Source organism: Pelobates fuscus, chromosome 5, assembly GCF_036172605.1.
Source record: "Pelobates fuscus isolate aPelFus1 chromosome 5, aPelFus1.pri, whole genome shotgun sequence".
In the NCBI taxonomy this organism is placed as follows: domain Eukaryota; kingdom Metazoa; phylum Chordata; class Amphibia; order Anura; family Pelobatidae; genus Pelobates; species Pelobates fuscus.
In genome coordinates this window covers 6,360,610-6,367,530 of record NC_086321.1, presented here as the reverse complement: position 1 = coordinate 6,367,530, position 6,921 = coordinate 6,360,610, and positions in this window count along the sequence as shown.

Sequence of the window (6,921 nt, the reverse complement as noted above, 5' to 3'; positions counted from 1 at the left end):
ACACAGACAGTAATACACACACACAGAGGCAGACAGTCATACACACACACACACACAGACACACAGAGGCAGACAGTCATACACACACACACACAGACAGTAATACACACACAGAGGCAGACAGTCATACACACACACACACACACACACACACAGACAGTAATACACACAGGCAGAGAGTCACACTCACCTGACAATCACAGTTACCTGTGGAGGCAGTGCAGCTCCTGGTGACTGGTGGGGAAGCAGGGACTCCTTCCTGCTTCCCCTGCAGCAGTTTTCCGGCGCTTTTAGCTCCGCCCCCGCCGCACGGTAAGCTCCGCCCCCGCTGCAAATTTAAAAAAAAAATAATAATATATATTTTTTTTTTTTTTTTTTTTTTTTAAACCCGGCCGGCTGTGCGGCCGCACGGCGCCCCCTGCTCCATGGCGCCCTGTGCGGCCGCACAGCTCGCACACCCCTAAGGCCGGCCCTGGGTGGGACCATGATTTCTGCTGATTTTAGTGTGGATTCATCAGGAGCCTCAGTAGCATGCGACCGGTCAGCATGGCGGTCGGGCCCCGCCCCCTCCAGTCCCTTTTTTATGGGTGAGGTTCTGTGCAGTTTTTATACCCTATAGTTCCCGGTGAATATGTGGGAAATCCATTATGAAAGTGTAGAATCATACACTCCCAGATAGGAAGAATATATTTGATACTTTTATATAATTATACACAGCCAATTTTTACCTATTTTTTTTATATAACCTGCAATAGTCCGTATGAAACTTAAATACTGCAGGTTTGTTGGTCAAATCATTTGTCTCGAAATTGAAATTTAGTTTGGAATCCCCACTCATTTATGTAAGGGTTTGACTTAATATGTAATGGAATGTTAATACCCGAAGATTAAAATAAATTTGTATATTTAAATAACTGTCTAAACTTCGTACATTCTTTGAAATCTTTTACATCCATAACCTTGTGGTTTTGAAAACATTTACCCTGTATTTAGGAATATTAACCCCTTAACGACGAGTGACGGACAAGGTCCGTCACTCAGGGGAATGCGTTAATGACGAGTGACGGACCTCGTCCGTCACCCGTTAAAATTAACCCCAGATCGCCGCAATCGCGGCGATCGTGGGGTTAATGGTGCTCCGGTCTGCCTCTGCATTAGAGGCAGACCGGGAGCACCGGATCGGGCTGTTAGAGTACATGTGCCCGCTCTGACAGCATGTCTGAGCGGGCACATGTGCTCTCTATACTCACCTCCGCCTCCCTGCACTTCCTGGTTCTGTGTGAAGTGCAGGGAGACGGATCTTCAGTGATCCTGCCCCCTGGTGGAAAAAAAAATAGTAAAATTAAAATCCCAACCCCCCCTTTTAACCCCCCTTTACCCATTTTAATAAAAAATTAACCCCTTCCCTGCCAATTGATCACTGACTACAGTGATCAATTGGCAGGGATTACATTTTACTAAGATCTGATTTTTTTTTAACCCCTGAGGGTTAATTCTTTTTTTTTTTAACCCTCAGGGGTTCAATTTATTTTATTAATTAATTTAAATATTTTAAAATTATAAATTTAGCTAGCTGGGGAGGGTGGAAGTTAGTGGGGAATTGGGGGATTTAGTATTACGCTAACTAGGGGTTAACGTTAAAAAAAGTTTAAAAATAAGCTTTAAAAAGTTAAAAAATTAAGTTAAAAAAAAAGTTTTAATAACATTTAAGTAAAAAATTAAAAAAATAAACCCTTTACCCAGTCCAAATAAAAATTAACCCCTTCCCTGCCAACCGATCACTGCCTACAGTGATCAAAATACAGATCACAGTATTATACTGTTCTAATTTTTTTTTTTTAACCCCTGACGATTAACTTTTATTTTTTAACCCTCAGGGGTTAAATTTATTTAATTAACTAATTTAAATATTGTATAATTAAATATTTTGCTAGCTGGGGTGGGTGGGAGTTATGGGAAAATGGGGAATTTACTGTTTGTGCTGCTTACTGCTAGTTAGGGGTTAACGTAAAAAAAAAAGCTTAGAAAAATGTTAAATCTGTAAAAAAAAGTTTTACGAAAGTTTAGGAAACTTTAAAAAAATGAATAATCAAAACAAAAGTTTAAAAAAGTTTTAAAAAGTAAAAAAAGTTTTAAAAAGTAAAAAAATACATTTAATAACGCTCATTACCACTACACCTGGTACAAGCTAGCGGAAAAATGATCCCACGCTAAGGTTCAAAATATGCCTTTTGAAATACCCTGGGATGTCTTCTTTAAGAAATGGTATGGCTTTATGGGGTATTTGGTTTATATATCCTGGTAAAATACTCTAAAATGGGACATGGGCACAGCGTAAAAATTTAAAGTTTGAAAAAAAATGGAATGGCTGTGTCCCAAATGTGCCCCTCCGATGTCCACATATACCTAGCAAAGGTACATACGGGGGTATTTTTGTACTCAGCAGACATAGCTGAGCAACATATGAAGTATTATACAGTGGTAGTACACATAAGGTTTGCAAAATATACTGTGCAAACTCACTTTGTGTGTCAAAAAGGCAGAAAAAACGCTTATTACCACTACACCTGGTACAAGCTAGCGGAAAAATGATCCCACGCTAAGGTTCAAAATATGCCTTTTGAAATACCCTGGGATGTCTTCTTTAAGAAATGGTATGGCTTTATGGGGTATTTGGATTATATAGCCTGGTAAAATACTCTAAAATGGGACATGGGCACAGCGTAAAAATTCAAAATTTGAAAAAAAAATGGAATGGCTGTGTCCCAAATGTGCCCCTCCGATGTCCACATATACCTGGCAAAGGTACATACGGGGGTATTTTTGTACTCAGCAGACATAGCTGAGCACAATATGAAGTATTATACAGTGGTAGTACACATATGGTTTGCAAAATATACTGTGCAAACTCACTTTGTGTGTCAAAAAGGCAGAAAAAAACGCTTATAACCACTACACCTGGTACACGCTAGCGGAAAAATGATCCCACGCTTAGGTTCAAAATATGCCTTTTGAAATACCCTGGGGTGTCTACTTTAATAAATAGTGGGCCTTTGTGGGGTAGTTTGAATTTAAAACCTGCAAAGATGCTTGGAAATTGCACATAGGCCCGGCGTCAAAATTCAAAGTTCGGTCAAAACTGATATGGCTTGGTCTCTTATATGGCACTGTAGCTTCACAAAATAGTGCCATAGACATAGAATGGGGGTGTCCTTTTACTCAGAAGACTTAGCTGAGCATAATTTGGGGGGTTTGAACTTAGTGGCACACATGAAATATACAAAATGCCCAGCAAAAATGCAATCCGTATGTAAAATATGCACAAAATTATTTTTTACCACATACTTTGGCATGTAATGGTAAAAAAATGGGGGCATGTTAAGGCACAATATGCACCTTATGAGATACCCTGGAGTGTCTACTTTTACAAATGGTAGGCCTTTGTGGGGGTTTTTTTGAACAGTCAAACTACTATAATACCCCAAATGGAAGCATAGGCTCATTAAATCCGTCTCTCAAAATTCTACTGTGAATACTGAAAAGGACAGGTCTCCTATATGGCACTGTAGCTTCACGAAATAGTGCCAAAGACATACAATGGGGGTACCGTTGTACTCAGCAGAAGTAACTGAACACATAATAAAACTTTGTACAGGAATAGCACACACCAACTTTACAAAATACACATGAGAAGTTCTTTGTTATAAGTTTGTGTGCGAAAACCCCCAAAAAACACAATTTTACTCCAATATTTAGCAGAGGTTGGCGGTAAAATGGCTACGTAGAAAGTGTCAAAACAACCTTAGGTAAATACCCTGTGGTGTCTACTTTATATAAATATATACTTTTGTGTGGCAATTTTGTTTTCTTTTATGGCTATTAGGCTTACAAGACAAACATACCAAATTCTAAAATCGCTCCACATAAAAAGTTTATTTTACTCCTTGTGCTTTGTGACCTGTAACTACCAAAAAAAAACTTAAAATCCCAGACACATTATATATTCTGTAATTCAGAACAACTAAATGAATTTATTTTAAATTACTTTCCTTAACCTGCACTAATGTACACATTGCAAAAACTGTAATAAAAACACACAAAAATTCATTTTTTTGCATATTTCTGTATTTTTTTTATAATAAATAAGCATTTATATATATATGTGTTACATCAAATTAAAGCCCTTTCTGTCCTTTAAAAAACGGTATATAATATGTGTCGGTGCAATAAATTAGTAAAATGCAAATTGCAGTTGAACGCAAATAGCAAAAAATGCAAAAAATGCCGTTGTCATTAAGTGAAAGACAAGCTTCTGAAGCTCTGTCCTTAAGGGGTTAACATAAATTATTACAATAGTATATACACACCCCAATATGCATAAATGGCAGACTATGAATTATAATGCCCTAGTATTCAGTATCTGGTTTAACAAGTGTGTAGATATCTATTGTTTGATATGGTAAACCTGAGAGCTGGGGATAAACAATATTTCTGTTTATTCTTTCTAACATCCCAATTGTGTTATGTAAAGGGTTGGGGTGTGTTATAGAAACTGGAAGAAAATAGCCATCTGTCCACCAGGGGGCAGATCTACAAAACAAAGGTGAGTGGACATTCTACTCCACCCAGTGTGACTATGTACCCCTGAATGAATGAATAAAGGGGGGTGTGGGGTGATCTGATGATGTAACTTGTTAATTAGTTTAAGAGGACAACTTGTAGGAGTATTGTGCAAGAGCCAGTAGAAAATCCCCCCACAATTCAGCACTTTTAAAGCCAAGAATTACGTCAGGTAATTTCCAACTTAATATCCTAAATCCCATATTTACACTGTGTCTGGCATTGTATTAAAGGACACCTCTCTAGGGTGAGCTTAGAGGATGAAACAGACTTGGATGTGGTGAAACATTTAGTTTTTGCCAAATTGATTTTGTTCTGCCGAATTGATTGTTTGGCTAAATTACGCAGTTTTAGTGTATAGATCATTCCCCTGCTATTTCACTGCTCAATTCTCTGTCATTTAGGAGTTAAATCACTTTGTTACTGTTTATGCAGCCCTAGCCACACCTCCCCTGGCTATGATTGACAGAGCCTGCATGAAAAAAAAACTGGTTTCACTTTCAATCATATGTAATTTACCTTAAATAATTGTATATCAATCTCTAAATTGATCTTTAATCACATACAGGAGGCTCTTGCAGGGTCTAGCAAGCTATTAACATAGCAGGGGATAAGGAAATCTTAATTAAACAGAACTTGCAATAAAAGCCTAAAAAGGGCTCTCTTTACAGGAAGTGTTTATGGAAGGCTGTGCAAGTCACATGCAGGGAGGTGTGACTAGGGTTCATAAACAAAGGGATTTAACTCCTAAATGGCAGAGGATTGAGCAGTGAGGCTGCAGGGGCATGTTCTATACACCAAAACTGCTTCATTAAGCTAAAGTTGTTCAGGTGACTATAGTGTCCCTTTAAGGACTGATTGTACAAAAACAAAACCTGGACTTTGACTGTCTGTTAAACCGTAATTCACTGCTTTCCTATTAACCCCTTAAGGACCAAACTTCTGTAATAAAAGGGAATCATGACATGTCACACATGTCATGTGTCCTTAATGGGTTATAGGACCACTCTACTGCCAGGAAAACACTTGTGTTCCTGGCACTAGAGTGCCCTGAGGGTGCTCCCACCCGGCTCTGGAAAAGGGAAAAGTGGTAAAATTTACCTTTTTCCAGCGCTGAGCAGGGAGCTCTCTGCCTCTGATCCTCCTCCGATCCTCCCTTTCGGCTGAATGCGCATCAAGAGCTGCGCGCGCATTCAGCCGGTCGCATAGGAAAGCATTTACAATGCTCTCCTATGGACGCTTGCATGCTCTCACTGTGATTTTCACAGTGAGAATCACGCAAGCGCCTCTAGCGGCTGTCAGTGAGACAGCCACTAGAGGATTTGGGGGAAGGCTTAATCCATTAATAAACATAGCAGTTTCTCTGAAACTGCTATGTTTATAAAAAAAATGGGTTAACCCTAGCTGGACCTGGCACCCAGACCACTTCATTAAGCTGTAATGGTCTGGGTGCCTAGAGTGGTCCTTTAAGGGCACCCAAACTTATTGTGTATCATTTTGTTCAGGGAAAACAGGGCTCTCATGTCACATCAAGTATTTATATATGGAACTATATAAAAAAAATGAGGAAATGTTGCAATTATCCAAGCTCTGCATGGCATTTGTACAGGTAATGTCATAAAATGCTTGGCTTTTACTGCAACGATGTGAGAATAAGAACTTACCAACTGATGGTTCTGGGAGTAACACCTTCTGCATTGGGGGAATAACTTGCGCTACTACAACAAGCAGCAGGTGGAGCCCTGTTCATCTTGCTGTATGTGAGTGTGAGATCCAGATTGTCCAAGGAGGAGGTTACATTACCTGCTGTGTAAACAAGAGACATTATATCAAACACACGAATCAGCAACTGTAATCCTAGTGCATCACTAGACAAAGATTTAAAGGTCAGTGATAATTTGGGTTAAAAATAGAATTGCTATGGAGGACTGAAAGTTAAAATGTAGCACAAGGACACCATAAAAACATTTTAGAATATAATATCAACAGGAAAAAGGCACATACACCTCCAAATCCTTCTCAAACTATGTGTGTATGTAACTGGCATAAATTAATATTCATTCAGCATGGCTTCCGTAACCATTAAACCAACAATTCACATGTGCACAAAATCACCAACACTGCATTAGATGTGTGTGTGTGTGTGTGTGTGTGTGTGTAACTGGGTTCCTTGCTTAGCAGTAAAATAGTTTATTAAACAATTGACAAAAGAGATACTTGCTGCCACCCCCTCCCCTCCCAAGAGCATTCCCACCCCTGTACAAGACCGTTCATCGTACATACACAAGCTATGCCTTGATA